At 35.0% G+C, this 20,000-nt stretch overlaps 14 non-coding genes across 14 annotated transcripts; all 14 read right to left on the bottom strand.

Moving 5' to 3' along the window:
• Positions 1-788: 788 nt before the first annotated feature.
• Positions 789-870, bottom strand: TRNAS-AGA (transfer RNA serine (anticodon AGA)). The gene has a single exon. It is a non-coding gene; the product is annotated as a tRNA-Ser (tRNA).
• Positions 871-2,215: 1,345 nt separating this feature from the next.
• Positions 2,216-2,297, bottom strand: TRNAS-AGA (transfer RNA serine (anticodon AGA)). The gene has a single exon. It is a non-coding gene; the product is annotated as a tRNA-Ser (tRNA).
• Positions 2,298-3,642: 1,345 nt separating this feature from the next.
• Positions 3,643-3,724, bottom strand: TRNAS-AGA (transfer RNA serine (anticodon AGA)). The gene has a single exon. It is a non-coding gene; the product is annotated as a tRNA-Ser (tRNA).
• Positions 3,725-5,069: 1,345 nt separating this feature from the next.
• TRNAS-AGA (transfer RNA serine (anticodon AGA)) lies at positions 5,070-5,151 on the bottom strand. The gene has a single exon. It is a non-coding gene; the product is annotated as a tRNA-Ser (tRNA).
• Positions 5,152-6,496: 1,345 nt separating this feature from the next.
• On the bottom strand, positions 6,497-6,598 carry TRNAS-AGA (transfer RNA serine (anticodon AGA)). Its single transcript has 2 exons — positions 6,562-6,598; positions 6,497-6,541 (listed from the first exon to the last, which is right to left on the bottom strand). It is a non-coding gene; the product is annotated as a tRNA-Ser (tRNA).
• A 1,345-nt stretch (positions 6,599-7,943) lies between these two features.
• Positions 7,944-8,025, bottom strand: TRNAS-AGA (transfer RNA serine (anticodon AGA)). The gene has a single exon. It is a non-coding gene; the product is annotated as a tRNA-Ser (tRNA).
• Positions 8,026-9,370: 1,345 nt separating this feature from the next.
• TRNAS-AGA (transfer RNA serine (anticodon AGA)) lies at positions 9,371-9,472 on the bottom strand. Its single transcript has 2 exons — positions 9,436-9,472; positions 9,371-9,415 (listed from the first exon to the last, which is right to left on the bottom strand). It is a non-coding gene; the product is annotated as a tRNA-Ser (tRNA).
• A 1,345-nt stretch (positions 9,473-10,817) lies between these two features.
• On the bottom strand, positions 10,818-10,899 carry TRNAS-AGA (transfer RNA serine (anticodon AGA)). The gene has a single exon. It is a non-coding gene; the product is annotated as a tRNA-Ser (tRNA).
• A 1,345-nt stretch (positions 10,900-12,244) lies between these two features.
• TRNAS-AGA (transfer RNA serine (anticodon AGA)) lies at positions 12,245-12,326 on the bottom strand. Its single transcript has one exon. It is a non-coding gene; the product is annotated as a tRNA-Ser (tRNA).
• Positions 12,327-13,672: 1,346 nt separating this feature from the next.
• TRNAS-AGA (transfer RNA serine (anticodon AGA)) lies at positions 13,673-13,754 on the bottom strand. The gene has a single exon. It is a non-coding gene; the product is annotated as a tRNA-Ser (tRNA).
• A 1,345-nt stretch (positions 13,755-15,099) lies between these two features.
• On the bottom strand, positions 15,100-15,181 carry TRNAS-AGA (transfer RNA serine (anticodon AGA)). The gene has a single exon. It is a non-coding gene; the product is annotated as a tRNA-Ser (tRNA).
• Positions 15,182-16,526: 1,345 nt separating this feature from the next.
• Positions 16,527-16,608, bottom strand: TRNAS-AGA (transfer RNA serine (anticodon AGA)). Its single transcript has one exon. It is a non-coding gene; the product is annotated as a tRNA-Ser (tRNA).
• Positions 16,609-17,953: 1,345 nt separating this feature from the next.
• TRNAS-AGA (transfer RNA serine (anticodon AGA)) lies at positions 17,954-18,035 on the bottom strand. Its single transcript has one exon. It is a non-coding gene; the product is annotated as a tRNA-Ser (tRNA).
• Positions 18,036-19,380: 1,345 nt separating this feature from the next.
• On the bottom strand, positions 19,381-19,462 carry TRNAS-AGA (transfer RNA serine (anticodon AGA)). Its single transcript has one exon. It is a non-coding gene; the product is annotated as a tRNA-Ser (tRNA).
• Between the last annotated feature and the right edge of the window lie 538 nt (positions 19,463-20,000).

The following is a 20,000-nucleotide window of genomic DNA, read 5'->3' as shown; positions in this document are numbered from 1 at the left end:
TTTCACTATGTTTGCAGCACAAGAGAACACAAAAAAGTGCTTTGTAGGTTAAAAATAGAGACCATGAGATGTCACTGACATTTGAACTTGCCTCTCATCAACCTCCTGGCCACAATAACCTCTTGAAATCTAGTGCTCAGGTGGAGATTTTATTTCTGTATTTTGTAGGGATTTAAAAGTCGCTGAGAACAGTCATTTGACTATATTTCTAATAAAATAGATTATGAAGAAAGTGCTTGGTTAGTGAGAAAAAGAAGTCATTAGGTGTTATTGATAATTAAACATCAGAACACCTTAACAACTTGGCTACAAATAAGTGTTTAACACAGTCACAACTCCAAGTGCTTAGCTGAACATTAATTGCTCCATATTTAGAAGGATCTGCAAAATCACTGAGAGCTGTCATTGGACTATGATTTTAACATGAGTCATTTTCTTTAAAGTGTTTAGCAGGTAAGTATATAAAGAAATATTGGATTAACAAACAGTATATCAATGATTAAAGATTCAAGCTTCTCTTCCAAATACTTGTGCATTATTACCCGATCTCAGATTTTCTCTGTAATGACGATAAGCTAAAAAATTGTTGCCAGTGCATGAAACCTTGAATGGATCACTCTGCCATTTACATTCAACTACCACTTGCTAAATAATTTAAATAAACCTCATACGCTGCTGGAACACTTCTGTCCATTTTTCTCTTTCCAGGATTAAATTTAAGATTGATACAAGGTGTAATAACAATTAACCAACCATGCGCATCTTTCAGTGAATATGACAAATTAAACCGTAGTCGGCAGGATTTGAACCTGCGCGGGGAAACCCCAATGGATTTCTAGTCCATCGCCTTAACCACTCGGCCACGACTACTTGTGATGAAAATCGTGTGAGCTGGAAATGACATTTTCTGCATTTTAAGATAATTTCATAATGAGTGGAAACTCTTACTTGACAATGTTTGAAATAATAGAGATTGTTACTAAAGTGCTTTGTAGGTCAGATAAAGAAATCATCAGGTCCCAGCGAGATTAGAAGTCGGATCTCTGAATTAAGTGATCAAAAGTGCTTGCCATTACACCAAGTTACCCCTTTCCAAGAGGTTTTTGGAAATAATTCTCTCAGACTTTAGGCCACAAAAGAGTCAATTTGAATTGCATTTATCTGATGGCACCCTGCAACATATTTATTTTGGTTTAAACAGGTAAACACTTGTGTTAAAAAAAAAGAATTTGGAACAAGATTTTTTATCTGATTTATATGCAGAATTAAGTGCATGCTTTGTAAGTTTGTCCAAAGAACCGTGAATTTGGTGCACCTTTGCCTAGTTTCCAAAATAAATGTACAGGAATAAATTTAATAGTGTGCTGATTCACAGATTGAATTTTTTCAGTATTTTAGGGGGATAGCGTAGTAACCGAAATCTGTCATTTCACTATGTTTGCAGCACAAGAGAACACAAAAAAGTGCTTTGTAGGTTAAAAATAGAGACCATGAGATGTCACTGACATTTGAACTTGCCTCTCATCAACCTCCTGGCCACAATAACCTCTTGAAATCTAGTGCTCAGGTGGAGATTTTATTTCTGTATTTTGTAGGGATTTAAAAGTCGCTGAGAACAGTCATTTGACTATATTTCTAATAAGATAGATTATGAAGAAAGTGCTTGGTTAGTGAGAAAAAGAAGTCATTAGGTGTTATTGATAATTAAACATCAGAACACCTTAACAACTTGGCTACAAATAAGTGTTTAACACAGTCACAACTCCAAGTGCTTAGCTGAACATTAATTGCTCCATATTTAGAAGGATCTGCAAAATCACTGAGAGCTGTCATTGGACTATGATTTTAACATGAGTCATTTTCTTTAAAGTGTTTAGCAGGTAAGTATATAAAGAAATATTGGATTAACAAACAGTATATCAATGATTAAAGATTCAAGCTTCTCTTCCAAATACTTGTGCATTATTACCCGATCTCAGATTTTCTCTGTAATGACGATAAGCTAAAAAATTGTTGCCAGTGCATGAAACCTTGAATGGATCACTCTGCCATTTACATTCAACTACCACTTGCTAAATAATTTAAATAAACCTCATACGCTGCTGGAACACTACTGTCCATTTTTCTCTTTCCAGGATTAAATTTAAGATTGATACAAGGTGTAATAACAATTAACCAACCATGCGCATCTTTCAGTGAATATGACAAATTAAACCGTAGTCGGCAGGATTTGAACCTGTGCGGTGAAACCCCAATGGATTTCTAGTCCATCGCCTTAACCACTCGGCCACGACTACTTGTGATGAAAATCGTGTGAGCTGGAAATGACATTTTCTGCATTTTAAGATAATTTCATAATGAGTGGAAACTCTTACTTGACAATGTTTGAAATAATAGAGATTGTTACTAAAGTGCTTTGTAGGTCAGATAAAGAAATCATCAGGTCCCAGCGAGATTAGAACTCGGATCTCTGAATTAAGTGATCAAAAGTGCTTGCCATTACACCAAGTTACCCCTTTCCAAGAGGTTTTTGGAAATAATTCTCTCAGACTTTAGGCCACAAAAGAGTCAATTTGAATTGCATTTATCTGATGGCACCCTGCAACATATTTATTTTGGTTTAAACAGGTAAACACTTCTGTTAAAAAAAAAGAATTTGGAACAAGATTTTTTATCTGATTTATATGCAGAATTAAGTGCATGCTTTGTAAGTTTGTCCAAAGAACCGTGAATTTGGTGCACCTTTGCCTAGTTTCCAAAATAAATGTACAGGATAAAATTTAATAGTGTGCTGATTCACAGATTGAATTTTTTCAGTATTTTAGGGGGATAGCGTAGTAACCGAAATCTGTCATTTCACTATGTTTGCAGCACAAGAGAACACAAAAAAGTGCTTTGTAGGTTAAAAATAGAGACCATGAGATGTCACTGACATTTGAACTTGCCTCTCATCAACCTCCTGGCCATAATAACCTCTTGAAATCTAGTGCTCAGGTGGAGATTTTATTTCTGTATTTTGTAGGGATTTAAAAGTCGCTGAGAACAGTCATTTGACTATATTTCTAATAAGATAGATTATGAAGAAAGTGCTTGGTTAGTGAGAAAAAGAAGTCATTAGGTGTTATTGATAATTAAACATCAGAACACCTTAACAACTTGGCTACAAATAAGTGTTTAACACAGTCACAACTCCAAGTGCTTAGCTGAACATTAATTGCTCCATATTTAGAAGGATCTGCAAAATCACTGAGAGCTGTCATTGGACTATGATTTTAACATGAGTCATTTTCTTTAAAGTGTTTAGCAGGTAAGTATATAAAGAAATATTGGATTAACAAACAGTATATCAATGATTAAACATTCAAGCTTCTCTTCCAAATACTTGTGCATTATTACCCGATCTCAGATTTTCTCTGTAATGACGATAAGCTAAAAAATTGTTGCCAGTGCATGAAACCTTGAATGGATCACTCTGCCATTGACATTCAACTACCACTTGCTAAATAATTTAAATAAACCTCATACGCTGCTGGAACACTTCTGTCCATTTTTCTCTTTCCAGGATTAAATTTAAGATTGATACAAGGTGTAATAACAATTAACCAACCATGCGCATCTTTCAGTGAATATGACAAATTAAACCGTAGTCGGCAGGATTTGAACCTGCGCGGGGTAACCCCAATGGATTTCTAGTCCATCGCCTTAACCACTCGGCCACGACTACTTGTGATGAAAATCGTGTGAGCTGGAAATGACATTTTCTGCATTTTAAGATAATTTCATAATGAGTGGAAACTCTTACTTGACAATGTTTGAAATAATAGAGATTGTTACTAAAGTGCTTTGTAGGTCAGATAAAGAAATCATCAGGTCCCAGCGAGATTAGAACTCGGATCTCTGAATTAAGTGATCAAAAGTGCTTGCCATTACACCAAGTTACCACTTTCCAAGAGGTTTTTGGAAATAATTCTCTCAGACTTTAGGCCACAAAAGAGTCAATTTGAATTGCATTTATCTGATGGCACCCTGCAACATATTTATTTTGGTTTAAACAGGTAAACACTTCTGTTAAAAAAAAAGAATTTGGAACAAGATTTTTTATCTGATTTATATGCAGAATTAAGTGCATGCTTTGTAAGTTTGTCCAAAGAACCGTGAATTTGGTGAACCTTTGCCTAGTTTCCAAAATAAATGTACAGGAATAAATTTAATAGTGTGCTGATTCACAGATTGAATTTTTTCAGTATTTTAGGGGGATAGCGTAGTAACCGAAATCTGTCATTTCACTATGTTTGCAGCACAAGAGAACACAAAAAAGTGCTTTGTAGGTTAAAAATAGAGACCATGAGATGTCACTGACATTTGAACTTGCCTCTCATCAACCTCCTGGCCACAATAACCTCTTAAAATCTAGTGCTCAGGTGGAGATTTTATTTCTGTATTTTGTAGGGATTTAAAAGTCGCTGAGAACAGTCATTTGACTATATTTCTAATAAGATAGATTATGAAGAAAGTGCTTGGTTAGTGAGAAAAAGAAGTCATTAGGTGTTATTGATAATTAAACATCAGAACACCTTAACAACTTGGCTACAAATAAGTGTTTAACACAGTCACAACTCCAAGTGCTTAGCTGAACATTAATTGCTCCATATTTAGAAGGATCTGCAAAATCACTGAGAGCTGTCATTGGACTATGATTTTAACATGAGTCATTTTCTTTAAAGTGTTTAGCAGGTAAGTATATAAAGAAATATTGGATTAACAAACAGTATATCAATGATTAAACATTCAAGCTTCTCTTCCAAATACTTGTGCATTATTACCCGATCTCAGATTTTCTCTGTAATGACGATAAGCTAAAAAATTGTTGCCAGTGCATGAAACCTTGAATGGATCACTCTGCCATTGACATTCAACTACCACTTGCTAAATAATTTAAATAAACCTCATACGCTGCTGGAACACTTCTGTCCATTTTTCTCTTTCCAGGATTAAATTTAAGATTGATACAAGGTGTAATAACAATTAACCAACCATGCGCATCTTTCAGTGAATATGACAAATTAAACCGTAGTCGGCAGGATTTGAACCTGCGCGGGGAAACCCCAATGGATTTCTAGTCCATCGCCTTAACCACTCAGCCACGACTACTTGTGATGAAAATCGTGTGAGCTGGAAATGACATTTTCTGCATTTTAAGATAATTTCATAATGAGTGGAAACTCTTACTTGACAATGTTTGAAATAATAGAGATTGTTACTAAAGTGCTTTGTAGGTCAGATAAAGAAATCATCAGGTCCCAGCGAGATTAGAAGTCGGATCTCTGAATTAAGTGATCAAAAGTGCTTGCCATTACACCAAGTTACCCCTTTCCAAGAGGTTTTTGGAAATAATTCTCTCAGACTTTAGGCCACAAAAGAGTCAATTTGAATTGCATTTATCTGATGGCACCCTGCAACATATTTATTTTGGTTTAAACAGGTAAACACTTCTGTTAAAAAAAAAGAATTTGGAACAAGATTTTTTATCTGATTTATATGCAGAATTAAGTGCATGCTTTGTAAGTTTGTCCAAAGAACCGTGAATTTGGTGCACCTTTGCCTAGTTTCCAAAATAAATGTACAGGAATAAATTTAATAGTGTGCTGATTCACAGATTGAATTTTTTCAGTATTTTAGGGGGATAGCGTAGTAACCGAAATCTGTCATTTCACTATGTTTGCAGCACAAGAGAACACAAAAAAGTGCTTTGTAGGTTAAAAATAGAGACCATGAGATGTCACTGACATTTGAACTTGCCTCTCATCAACCTCCTGGCCACAATAACCTCTTGAAATCTAGTGCTCAGGTGGAGATTTTATTTCTGTATTTTGTAGGGATTTAAAAGTCGCTGAGAACAGTCATTTGACTATATTTCTAATAAGATAGATTATGAAGAAAGTGCTTGGTTAGTGAGAAAAAGAAGTCATTAGGTGTTATTGATAATTAAACATCAGAACACCTTAACAACTTGGCTACAAATAAGTGTTTAACACAGTCACAACTCCAAGTGCTTAGCTGAACATTAATTGCTCCATATTTAGAAGGATCTGCAAAATCACTGAGAGCTGTCATTGGACTATGATTTTAACATGAGTCATTTTCTTTAAAGTGTTTAGCAGGTAAGTATATAAAGAAATATTGGATTAACAAACAGTATATCAATGATTAAACATTCAAGCTTCTCTTCCAAATACTTGTGCATTATTAACCGATCTCAGATTTTCTCTGTAATGACGATAAGCTAAAAAATTGTTGCCAGTGCATGAAACCTTGAATGGATCACTCTGCCATTGACATTCAACTACCACTTGCTAAATAATTTAAATAAACCTCATACGCTGCTGGAACACTTCTGTCCATTTTTCTCTTTCCAGGATTAAATTTAAGATTGATACAAGGTGTAATAACAATTAACCAACCATGCGCATCTTTCAGTGAATATGACAAATAAAACCATAGTTGGCAGGATTTGAACCTGCGCGGGGAAACCCCAATGGATTTCTAGTCACCCCAATGGATTTCTAGTCCATCGCCTTAACCACTCAGCCACGACTACTTGTGATGAAAATCGTGTGAGCTGGAAATGACATTTTCTGCATTTTAAGATAATTTCATAATGAGTGGAAACTCTTACTTGACAATGTTTGAAATAATAGAGATTGTTACTAAAGTGCTTTGTAGGTCAGATAAAGAAATCATCAGGTCCCAGCGAGATTAGAAGTCGGATCTCTGAATTAAGTGATCAAAAGTGCTTGCCATTACACCAAGTTACCCCTTTCCAAGAGGTTTTTGGAAATAATTCTCTCAGACTTTAGGCCACAAAAGAGTCAATTTGAATTGCATTTATCTGATGGCACCCTGCAACATATTTATTTTGGTTTAAACAGGTAAACACTTCTGTTAAAAAAAAAGAATTTGGAACAAGATTTTTTATCTGATTTATATGCAGAATTAAGTGCATGCTTTGTAAGTTTGTCCAAAGAACCGTGAATTTGGTGCACCTTTGCCTAGTTTCCAAAATAAATGTACAGGAATAAATTTAATAGTGTGCTGATTCACAGATTGAATTTTTTCAGTATTTTAGGGGGATAGCGTAGTAACCGAAATCTGTCATTTCACTATGTTTGCAGCACAAGAGAACACAAAAAAGTGCTTTGTAGGTTAAAAATAGAGACCATGAGATGTCACTGACATTTGAACTTGCCTCTCATCAACCTCCTGGCCACAATAACCTCTTGAAATCTAGTGCTCAGGTGGAGATTTTATTTCTGTATTTTATAGGGATTTAAAAGTCGCTGAGAACAGTCATTTGACTATATTTCTAATAAGATAGATTATGAAGAAAGTGCTTGGTTAGTGAGAAAAAGAAGTCATTAGGTGTTATTGATAATTAAACATCAGAACACCTTAACAACTTGGCTACAAATAAGTGTTTAACACAGTCACAACTCCAAGTGCTTAGCTGAACATTAATTGCTCCATATTTAGAAGGATCTGCAAAATCACTGAGAGCTGTCATTGGACTATGATTTTAACATGAGTCATTTTCTTTAAAGTGTTTAGCAGGTAAGTATATAAAGAAATATTGGATTAACAAACAGTATATCAATGATTAAACATTCAAGCTTCTCTTCCAAATACTTGTGCATTATTACCCGATCTCAGATTTTCTCTGTAATGACGATAAGCTAAAAAATTGTTGCCAGTGCATGAAACCTTGAATGGATCACTCTGCCATTGACATTCAACTACCACTTGCTAAATAATTTAAATAAACCTCATACGCTGCTGGAACACTTCTGTCCATTTTTCTCTTTCCAGGATTAAATTTAAGATTGATACAAGGTGTAATAACAATTAACCAACCATGCGCATCTTTCAGTGAATATGACAAATTAAACCGTAGTCGGCAGGATTTGAACCTGCGCGGGGAAACCCCAATGGATTTCTAGTCCATCGCCTTAACCACTCGGCCACGACTACTTGTGATGAAAATCGTGTGAGCTGGAAATGACATTTTCTGCATTTTAAGATAATTTCATAATGAGTGGAAACTCTTACTTGACAATGTTTGAAATAATAGAGATTGTTACTAAAGTGCTTTGTAGGTCAGATAAAGAAATCATCAGGTCCCAGCGAGATTAGAACTCGGATCTCTGAATTAAGTGATCAAAAGTGCTTGCCGTTACACCAAGTTACCCCTTTCCAAGAGGTTTTTGGAAATAATTCTCTCAGACTTTAGGCCACAAAAGAGTCAATTTGAATTGCATTTATCTGATGGCACCCTGCAACATATTTATTTTGGTTTAAACAGGTAAACACTTCTGTTAAAAAAAAAGAATTTGGAACAAGATTTTTTATCTGATTTATATGCAGAATTAAGTGCATGCTTTGTAAGTTTGTCCAAAGAACCGTGAATTTGGTGCACCTTTGCCTAGTTTCCAAAATAAATGTACAGGAATAAATTTAATAGTGTGCTGATTCACAGATTGAATTTTTTCAGTATTTTAGGGGGATAGCGTAGTAACCGAAATCTGTCATTTCACTATGTTTGCAGCACAAGAGAACACAAAAAAGTGCTTTGTAGGTTAAAAATAGAGACCATGAGATGTCACTGACATTTGAACTTGCCTCTCATCAACCTCCTGGCCACAATAACCTCTTGAAATCTAGTGCTCAGGTGGAGATTTTATTTCTGTATTTTGTAGGGATTTAAAAGTCGCTGAGAACAGTCATTTGACTATATTTCTAATAAGATAGATTATGAAGAAAGTGCTTGGTTAGTGAGAAAAAGAAGTCATTAGGTGTTATTGATAATTAAACATCAGAACACCTTAACAACTTGGCTACAAATAAGTGTTTAACACAGTCACAACTCCAAGTGCTTAGCTGAACATTAATTGATCCATATTTAGAAGGATCTGCAAAATCACTGAGAGCTGTCATTGGACTATGATTTTAACATGAGTCATTTTCTTTAAAGTGTTTAGCAGGTAAGTATATAAAGAAATATTGGATTAACAAACAGTATATCAATGATTAAAGATTCAAGCTTCTCTTCCAAATACTTGTGCATTATTAACCGATCTCAGATTTTCTCTGTAATGACGATAAGCTAAAAAATTGTTGCCAGTGCATGAAACCTTGAATGGATCACTCTGCCATTGACATTCAACTACCACTTGCTAAATAATTTAAATAAACCTCATACGCTGCTGGAACACTTCTGTCCATTTTTCTCTTTCCAGGATTAAATTTAAGATTGATACAAGGTGTAATAACAATTAACCAACCATGCGCATCTTTCAGTGAATATGACAAATAAAACCATAGTCGGCAGGATTTGAACCTGCGCGGGGAAACCCCAATGGATTTCTAGTCACCCCAATGGATTTCTAGTCCATCGCCTTAACCACTCGGCCACGACTACTTGTGATGAAAATCGTGTGAGCTGGAAATGACATTTTCTGCATTTTAAGATAATTTCATAATGAGTGGAAACTCTTACTTGACAATGTTTGAAATAATAGAGATTGTTACTAAAGTGCTTTGTAGGTCAGATAAAGAAATCATCAGGTCCCAGCGAGATTAGAACTCGGATCTCTGAATTAAGTGATCAAAAGTGCTTGCCATTACACCAAGTTACCCCTTTCCAAGAGGTTTTTGGAAATAATTCTCTCAGACTTTAGGCCACAAAAGAGTCAATTTGAATTGCATTTATCTGATGGCACCCTGCAACATATTTATTTTGGTTTAAACAGGTAAACACTTCTGTTAAAAAAAAAGAATTTGGAACAAGATTTTTTATCTGATTTATATGCAGAATTAAGTGCATGCTTTGTAAGTTTGTCCAAAGAACCGTGAATTTGGTGCACCTTTGCCTAGTTTCCAAAATAAATGTACAGGAATAAATTTAATAGTGTGCTGATTCACAGATTGAATTTTTTCAGTATTTTAGGGGGATAGCGTAGTAACCGAAATCTGTCATTTCACTATGTTTGCAGCACAAGAGAACACAAAAAAGTGCTTTGTAGGTTAAAAATAGAGACCATGAGATGTCACTGATATTTGAACTTGCCTCTCATCAACCTCCTGGCCACAATAACCTCTTGAAATCTAGTGCTCAGGTGGAGATTTTATTTCTGTATTTTGTAGGGATTTAAAAGTCGCTGAGAACAGTCATTTGACTATATTTGTAATAAGATAGATTATGAAGAAAGTGCTTGGTTAGTGAGAAAAAGAAGTCATTAGGTGTTATTGATAATTAAACATCAGAACACCTTAACAACTTGGCTACAAATAAGTGTTTAACACAGTCACAACTCCAAGTGCTTAGCTGAACATTAATTGCTCCATATTTAGAAGGATCTGCAAAATCACTGAGAGCTGTCATTGGACTATGATTTTAACATGAGTCATTTTCTTTAAAGTGTTTAGCAGCTAAGTATATAAAGAAATATTGGATTAACAAACAGTATATCAATGATTAAACATTCAAGCTTCTCTTCCAAATACTTGTGCATTATTACCCGATCTCAGATTTTCTCTGTAATGACGATAAGCTAAAAAATTGTTGCCAGCACATGAAACCTTGAATGGATCACTCTGCCATTGACATTCAACTACCACTTGCTAAATAATTTAAATAAACCTCATACGCTGCTGGAACACTTCTGTCCATTTTTCTCTTTCCAGGATTAAATTTAAGATTGATACAAGGTGTAATAACAATTAACCAACCATGCGCATCTTTCAGTGAATATGACAAATTAAACCGTAGTCAGCAGGATTTGAACCTGCGCGGGGAAACCCCAATGGATTTCTAGTCCATCGCCTTAACCACTCGGCCACGACTACTTGTGATGAAAATCATGTGAGCTGGAAATGACATTTTCTGCATTTTAAGATAATTTCATAATGAGTGGAAACTCTTACTTGACAATGTTTGAAATAATAGAGATTGTTACTAAAGTGCTTTGTAGGTCAGATAAAGAAATCATCAGGTCCCAGCGAGATTAGAACTCGGATCTCTGAATTAAGTGATCAAAAGTGCTTGCCATTACACCAAGTTACCCCTTTCCAAGAGGTTTTTGGAAATAATTCTCTCAGACTTTAGGCCACAAAAGAGTCAATTTGAATTGCATTTATCTGATGGCACCCTGCAACATATTTATTTTGGTTTAAACAGGTAAACACTTCTGTTAAAAAAAAAGAATTTGGAACAAGATTTTTTATCTGATTTATATGCAGAATTAAGTGCATGCTTTGTAAGTTTGTCCAAAGAACCGTGAATTTGGTGCACCTTTGCCTAGTTTCCAAAATAAATGTACAGGAATAAATTTAATAGTGTGCTGATTCACAGATTGAATTTTTTCAGTATTTTAGGGGGATAGCGTAGTAACCGAAATCTGTCATTTCACTATGTTTGCAGCACAAGAGAACACAAAAAAGTGCTTTGTAGGTTAAAAATAGAGACCATGAGATGTCACTGACATTTGAACTTGCCTCTCATCAACCTCCTGGCCACAATAACCTCTTGAAATCTAGTGCTCAGGTGGAGATTTTATTTCTGTATTTTGTAGGGATTTAAAAGTCGCTGAGAACAGTCATTTGACTATATTTGTAATAAGATAGATTATGAAGAAAGTGCTTGGTTAGTGAGAAAAAGAAGTCATTAGGTGTTATTGATAATTAAACATCAGAACACCTTAACAACTTGGCTACAAATAAGTGTTTAACACAGTCACAACTCCAAGTGCTTAGCTGAACATTAATTGCTCCATATTTAGAAGGATCTGCAAAATCACTGAGAGCTGTCATTGGACTATGATTTTAACATGAGTCATTTTCTTTAAAGTGTTTAGCAGGTAAGTATATAAAGAAATATTGGATTAACAAACAGTATAGCAATGATTAAACATTCAAGCTTCTCTTCCAAATACTTGTGCATTATTACCCGATCTCAGATTTTCTCTGTAATGACGATAAGCTAAAAAATTGTTGCCAGTGCATGAAACCTTGAATGGATCACTCTGCCATTGACATTCAACTACCACTTGCTAAATAATTTAAATAAACCTCATACGCTGCTGGAACACTTCTGTCCATTTTTCTCTTTCCAGGATTAAATTTAAGATTGATACAAGGTGTAATAACAATTAACCAACCATGCGCATCTTTCAGTGAATATGACAAATTAAACCGTAGTCGGCAGGATTTGAACCTGTGCGGGGAAACCCCAATGGATTTCTAGTCCATCGCCTTAACCACTCGGCCACGACTACTTGTGATGAAAATCGTGTGAGCTGGAAATGACATTTTCTGCATTTTAAGATAATTTTCATAATGAGTGGAAACTCTTACTTGACAATGTTTGAAATAATAGAGATTGTTACTAAAGTGCTTTGTAGGTCAGATAAAGAAATCATCAGGTCCCAGCGAGATTAGAACTCGGATCTCTGAATTAAGTGATCAAAAGTGCTTGCCATTACACCAAGTTACCCCTTTCCAAGAGGTTTTTGGAAATAATTCTCTCAGACTTTAGGCCACAAAAGAGTCAATTTGAATTGCATTTATCTGATGGCACCCTGCAACATATTTATTTTGGTTTAAACAGGTAAACACTTCTGTTAAAAAAAAAGAATTTGGAACAAGATTTTTTATCTGATTTATATGCAGAATTAAGTGCATGCTTTGTAAGTTTGTCCAAAGAACCGTGAATTTGGTGCACCTTTGCCTAGTTTCCAAAATAAATGTACAGGAATAAATTTAATAGTGTGCTGATTCACAGATTGAATTTTTTCAGTATTTTAGGGGGATAGCGTAGTAACCGAAATCTGTCATTTCACTATGTTTGCAGCACAAGAGAACACAAAAAAGTGCTTTGTAGGTTAAAAATAGAGACCATGAGATGTCACTGATATTTGAACTTGCCTCTCATCAACCTCCTGGCCACAATAACCTCTTGAAATCTAGTGCTCAGGTGGAGATTTTATTTCTGTATTTTGTAGGGATTTAAAAGTCGCTGAGAACAGTCATTTGACTATATTTGTAATAAGATAGATTATGAAGAAAGTGCTTGGTTAGTGAGAAAAAGAAGTCATTAGGTGTTATTGATAATTAAACATCAGAACACCTTAACAACTTGGCTACAAATAAGTGTTTAACACAGTCACAACTCCAAGTGCTTAGCTGAACATTAATTGCTCCATATTTAGAAGGATCTGCAAAATCACTGAGAGCTGTCATTGGACTATGATTTTAACATGAGTCATTTTCTTTAAAGTGTTTAGCAGCTAAGTATATAAAGAAATATTGGATTAACAAACAGTATATCAATGATTAAACATTCAAGCTTCTCTTCCAAATACTTGTGCATTATTACCCGATCTCAGATTTTCTCTGTAATGACGATAAGCTAAAAAATTGTTGCCAGTGCATGAAACCTTGAATGGATCACTCTGCCATTTACATTCAACTACCACTTGCTAAATAATTTAAATAAACCTCATACGCTGCTGGAACACTTCGGTCCATTTTTCTCTTTCCAGGATTAAATTTAAGATTGATACAAGGTGTAATAACAATTAACCAACCATGCGCATCTTTCAGTGAATATGACAAATTAAACCGTAGTCGGCAGGATTTGAACCTGCGCGGGGAAACCCCAATGGATTTCTAGTCCATCGCCTTAACCACTCGGCCACGACTACTTGTGATGAAAATCGTGTGAGCTGGAAATGACATTTTCTGCATTTTAAGATAATTTCATAATGAGTGGAAACTCTTACTTGACAATGTTTGAAATAATAGAGATTGTTACTAAAGTGCTTTGTAGGTCAGATAAAGAAATCATCAGGTCCCAGCGAGATTAGAACTCGGATCTCTGAATTAAGTGATCAAAAGTGCTTGCCATTACACCAAGTTACCCCTTTCCAAGAGGTTTTTGGAAATAATTCTCTCAGACTTTAGGCCACAAAAGAGTCAATTTGAATTGCATTTATCTGATGGCACCCTGCAACATATTTATTTTGGTTTAAACAGGTAAACACTTCTGTTAAAAAAAAAGAATTTGGAACAAGATTTTTTATCTGATTTATATGCAGAATTAAGTGCATGCTTTGTAAGTTTGTCCAAAGAACCGTGAATTTGGTGCACCTTTGCCTAGTTTCCAAAATAAATGTACAGGAATAAATTTAATAGTGTGCTGATTCACAGATTGAATTTTTTCAGTATTTTAGGGGGATAGCGTAGTAACCGAAATCTGTCATTTCACTATGTTTGCAGCACAAGAGAACACAAAAAAGTGCTTTGTAGGTTAAAAATAGAGACCATGAGAAGTCACTAACATTTGAACTTGCCTCTCATCAACCTCCTGGCCACAATAACCTCTTGAAATCTAGTGCTCAGGTGGAGATTTTATTTCTGTATTTTGTAGGGATTTAAAAGTCGCTGAGAACAGTCATTTGACTATATTTGTAATAAGATAGATTATGAAGAAAGTGCTTGGTTAGTGAGAAAAAGAAGTCATTAGGTGTTATTGATAATTAAACATCAGAACACCTTAACAACTTGGCTACAAATAAGTGTTTAACACAGTCACAACTCCAAGTCCTTAGCTGAACATTAATTGCTCCATATTTAGAAGGATCTGCAAAATCACTGAGAGCTGTCATTGGACTATGATTTTAACATGAGTCATTTTCTTTAAAGTGTTTAGCAGGTAAGTATATAAAGAAATATTGGATTAACAAACAGTATATCAATGATTAAAGATTCAAGCTTCTCTTCCAAATACTTGTGCATTATTACCCGATCTCAGATTTTCTCTGTAATGACGATAAGCTAAAGAATTGTTGCCAGTGCATGAAACCTTGAATGGATCACTCTGCCATTGATATTCAACTACCACTTGCTAAATAATTTAAATAAACCTAATACGCTGCTGGAACACTTCTGTCCATTTTTCTCTTTCCAGGATTAAATTTAAGATTGATACAAGGTGTAATAACAATTAACCAACCATGCGCATCTTTCAGTGAATATGACAAATTAAACCCTAGTCGGCAGGATTTGAACCTGCACGGGGAAACCCCAATGGATTTCTAGTCCATCACCTTAACCACTCGGCCACGACTACTTGTGAGGAAAATCGTGTGAGCTGGAAATGACATTTTCTGCATTGTAAGATAATTTCATAATGAGTGGAAACTCTTACTTGACAATGTTTGAAATAATAGAGATTGTTACTAAAGTGCTTTGTAGGTCAGATAAAGAAATCATCAGGTCCCAGCGAGATTAGAACTCGGATCTCTGAATTAAGTGATCAAAAGTGCTTGCCATTACACCAAGTTACCCCTTTCCAAGAGGTTTTTGGAAATAATTCTCTCAGACTTTAGGCCACAAAAGAGTCAATTTGAATTGCATTTATCTGTTGGCACCCTGCAACATATTTATTTTGGTTTAAACAGGTAAACACTTGTGTTAAAAAAAAAGAATTTGGAACAAGATTTTTTATCTGATTTATATGCAGAATTAAGTGCATGCTTTGTAAGTTTGTCCAAAGAACCGTGAATTTGGTGCACCTTTGCCTAGTTTCCAAAATAAATGTACAGGAATAAATTTAATAGTGTGCTGATTCACAGATTGAATTTTTTCAGTATTTTAGGGGGATAGCGTAGTAACCGAAATCTGTCATTTCACTATGTTTGCAGCACAAGAGAACACAAAAAAGTGCTTTGTAGGTTAAAAATAGAGACCATGAGAAGTCACTGACATTTGAACTTGCCTCTCATCAACCTCCTGGCCACAATAACCTCTTGAAATCTAGTGCTCAGGTGGAGATTTTATTTCTGTATTTTGTAGGGATTTAAAAGTCGCTGAGAACAGTCATTTGACTATATTTGTAATAAGATAGATTATGAAGAAAGTGCTTGGTTAGTGAGAAAAAGAAGTCATTAGGTGTTATTGATAATTAAACATCAGAACACCTTAACAACTTGGCTACAAATAAGTGTTTAACACAGTCACAACTCCAAGTGCTTAGCTGAACATTAATTGCTCCATATTTAGAAGGATCTGCAAAATCACTGAGAGCTGTCATTGGACTATGATTTTAACATGAGTCATTTTCTTTAAAGTGTTTAGCAGGTAAGTATATAAAGAAATATTGGATTAACAAACAGTATATCAATGATTAAAGATTCAAGCTTCTCTTCCAAATACTTGTGCATTATTACCCGATCTCAGATTTTCTCTGTAATGACGATAAGCTAAAAAATTGTTGCCAGTGCATGAAACCTTGAATGGATCACTCTGCCATTGACATTCAACTACCACTTGCTAAATAATTTAAATAAACCTCATACGCTGCTGGAACACTTCTGTCCATTTTTCTCTTTCCAGGATTAAATTTAAGATTGATACAAGGTGTAATAACAATTAACCAACCATGCGCATCTTTCAGTGAATATGACAAATTAAACCCTAGTCGGCAGGATTTGAACCTGCGCGGGGAAACCCCAATGGATTTCTAGTCCATCGCCTTAACCACTCGGCCACAACTACTTGTGATGAAAATTGTGTGAGCTGGAAATGACATTTTCTGCATTTTAAGATAATTTCATAATGAGTGGAAACTCTTACTTAACAATGTTTGAAATAATAGAGATTGTTACTAAAGTGCTTTGTAGGTCAGATAAAGAAATCATCAGGTCCCAGCGAGATTAGAACTCGGATCTCTGAATTAAGTGATCAAAAGTGCTTGCCATTACACCAAGTTACCCCTTTCCAAGAGGTTTTTGGAAATAATTCTCTCAGACTTTAGGCCACAAAAGAGTCAATTTGAATTGCATTTATCTGATGGCACCCTGCAACATATTTATTTTGGTTTAAACAGGTAAACACTTCTGTTAAAAAAAAAGAATTTGGAACAAGATTTTTTATCTGATTTATATGCAGAATTAAGTGCATGCTTTGTAAGTTTGTCCAAAGAACCGTGAATTTGGTGCACCTTTGCCTAGTTTCCAAAATAAATGTACAGGAATAAATTTAATAGTGTGCTGATTCACAGATTGAATTTTTTCAGTATTTTAGGGGGATAGCGTAGTAACCGAAATCTGTCATTTCACTATGTTTGCAGCACAAGAGAACACAAAAAAGTGCTTTGTAGGTTAAAAATAGAGACCATGAGATGTCACTGACATTTGAACTTGCCTCTCATCAACCTCCTGGCCACAATAACCTCTTGAAATCTAGTGCTCAGGTGGAGATTTTATTTCTGTATTTTGTAGGGATTTAAAAGTCGCTGAGAACAGTCATTTGACTATATTTGTAATAAGATAGATTATGAAGAAAGTGCTTGGTTAGTGAGAAAAAGAAGTCATTAGGTGTTATTGATAATTAAACATCAGAACACCTTAACAACTTGGCTACAAATAAGTGTTTAACACAGTCACAACTCCAAGTGCTTAGCTGAACATTAATTGCTCCATATTTAGAAGGATCTGCAAAATCACTGAGAGCTGTCATTGGACTATGATTTTAACATGAGTCATTTTCTTTAAAGTGTTTAGCAGGTAAGTATATAAAGAAATATTGGATTAACAAACAGTATATCAATGATTAAAGATTCAAGCTTCTCTTCCAAATACTTTTGCATTATTACCCGATCTCAGATTTTCTCTGTAATGACGATAAGCTAAAAAATTGTTGCCAGTGCATGAAACCTTGAATGGATCACTCTGCCATTGACATTCAACTACCACTTGCTAAATAATTTAAATAAACCTCATACGCTGCTGGAACACTTCTGTCCATTTTTCTCTTTCCAGGATTAAATTTAAGATTGATACAAGGTGTAATAACAATTAACCAACCATGCGCATCTTTCAGTGAATATGACAAATTAAACCGTAGTCGGCAGGATTTGAACCTGCGCGGGGAAACCCCAATGGATTTCTAGTCCATCGCCTTAACCACTCGGCCACAACTACTTGTGATGAAAATCGTGTGAGCTGGAAATGACATTTTCTGCATTGTAAGATAATTTCATAATGAGTGGAAACTCTTACTTGACAATGTTTGAAATAATAGAGATTGTTACTAAAGTGCTTTGTAGGTCAGATAAAGAAATCATCAGGTCCCAGCGAGATTAGAAGTCGGATCTCTGAATTAAGTGATCAAAAGTGCTTGCCATTACACCAAGTTACCCCTTTCCAAGAGGTTTTTGGAAATAATTCTCTCAGACTTTAGGCCACAAAAGAGTCAATTTGAATTGCATTTATCTGATGGCACCCTGCAACATATTTATTTTGGTTTAAACAGGTAAACACTTGTGTTAAAAAAAAAGAATTTGGAACAAGATTTTTTATCTGATTTATATGCAGAATTAAGTGCATGCTTTGTAAGTTTGTCCAAAGAACCGTGAATTTGGTGCACCTTTGCCTAGTTTCCAAAATAAATGTACAGGAATAAATTTAATAGTGTGCTGATTCACAGATTGAATTTTTTCAGTATTTTAGGGGGATAGCGTAGTAACCGAAATCTGTCATTTCACTATGTTTGCAGCACAAGAGAACACAAAAAAGTGCTTTGTAGGTTAAAAATAGAGACCATGAGAAGTCACTGACATTTGAACTTGCCTCTCATCAACCTCCTGGCCACAATAACCTCTTGAAATCTAGTGCTCAGGTGGAGATTTTATTTCTGTATTTTGTAGGGATTTAAAAGTCGCTGAGAACAGTCATTTGACTATATTTCTAATAAGATAGATTATGAAGAAAGTGCTTGGTTAGTGAGAAAAAGAAGTCATTAGGTGTTATTGATAATTAAACATCAGAACACCTTAACAACTTGGCTACAAATAAGTGTTTAACACAGTCACAACTCCAAGTGCTTAGCTGAACATTAATTGCTCCATATTTAGAAGGATCTGCAAAATCACTGAGAGCTGTCATTGGACTATGATTTTAACATGAGTCATTTTCTTTAAAGTGTTTAGCAGGTAAGTATATAAAGAAATATTGGATTAACAAACAGTATATCAATGATTAAAGATTCAAGCTTCTCTTCCAAATACTTGTGCATTATTACCCGATCTCAGATTTTCTCTGTAATGACGATAAGCTAAAAAATTGTTGCCAGTGCATGAAACCTTGAATGGATCACTCTGCCATTGACATTCAACTACCACTTGCTAAATAATTTAAATAAACCTCATACGCTGCTGGAACACTTCTGTCCATTTTTCTCTTTCCAGGATTAAATTTAAGATTGATACAAGGTGTAATAACAATTAACCAACCATGCGCATCTTTCAGTGAATATGACAAATTAAACCCTAGTCGGCAGGATTTGAACCTGCGCGGGGAAACCCCAATGGATTTCTAGTCCATCACCTTAACCACTCGGCCACGACTACTTGTGAGGAAAATCGTGTGAGCTGGAAATGACATTTTCTGCATTGTAAGATAATTTCATAATGAGTGGAAACTCTTACTTGACAATGTTTGAAATAATAGAGATTGTTACTAAAGTGCTTTGTAGGTCAGATAAAGAAATCATCAGGTCCCAGCGAGATTAGAACTCGGATCTCTGAATTAAGTGATCAAAAGTGCTTGCCATTACACCAAGTTACCCCTTTCCAAGAGGTTTTTGGAAATAATTCTCTCAGACTTTAGGCCACAAAAGAGTCAATTTGAATTGCATTTATCTGTTGGCACCCTGCAACATATTTATTTTGGTTTAAACAGGTAAACACTTGTGTTAAAAAAAAAGAATTTGGAACAAGATTTTTTATCTGATTTATATGCAGAATTAAGTGCATGCTTTGTAAGTTTGTCCAAAGAACCGTGAATTTGGTGCACCTTTGCCTAGTTTCCAAAATAAATGTACAGGAATAAATTTAATAGTGTGCTGATTCACAGATTGAATTTTTTCAGTATTTTAGGGGGATAGCG

The sequence above is a fragment of the Mixophyes fleayi genome, chromosome 10 (assembly GCF_038048845.1).
Source record: "Mixophyes fleayi isolate aMixFle1 chromosome 10, aMixFle1.hap1, whole genome shotgun sequence".
Taxonomy (NCBI): Eukaryota; Metazoa; Chordata; class Amphibia; order Anura; family Limnodynastidae; genus Mixophyes; species Mixophyes fleayi.
The sequence above is the reverse complement of the archived record's forward strand: the minus strand, read 5'-3'. Positions and strand labels throughout refer to the sequence as shown.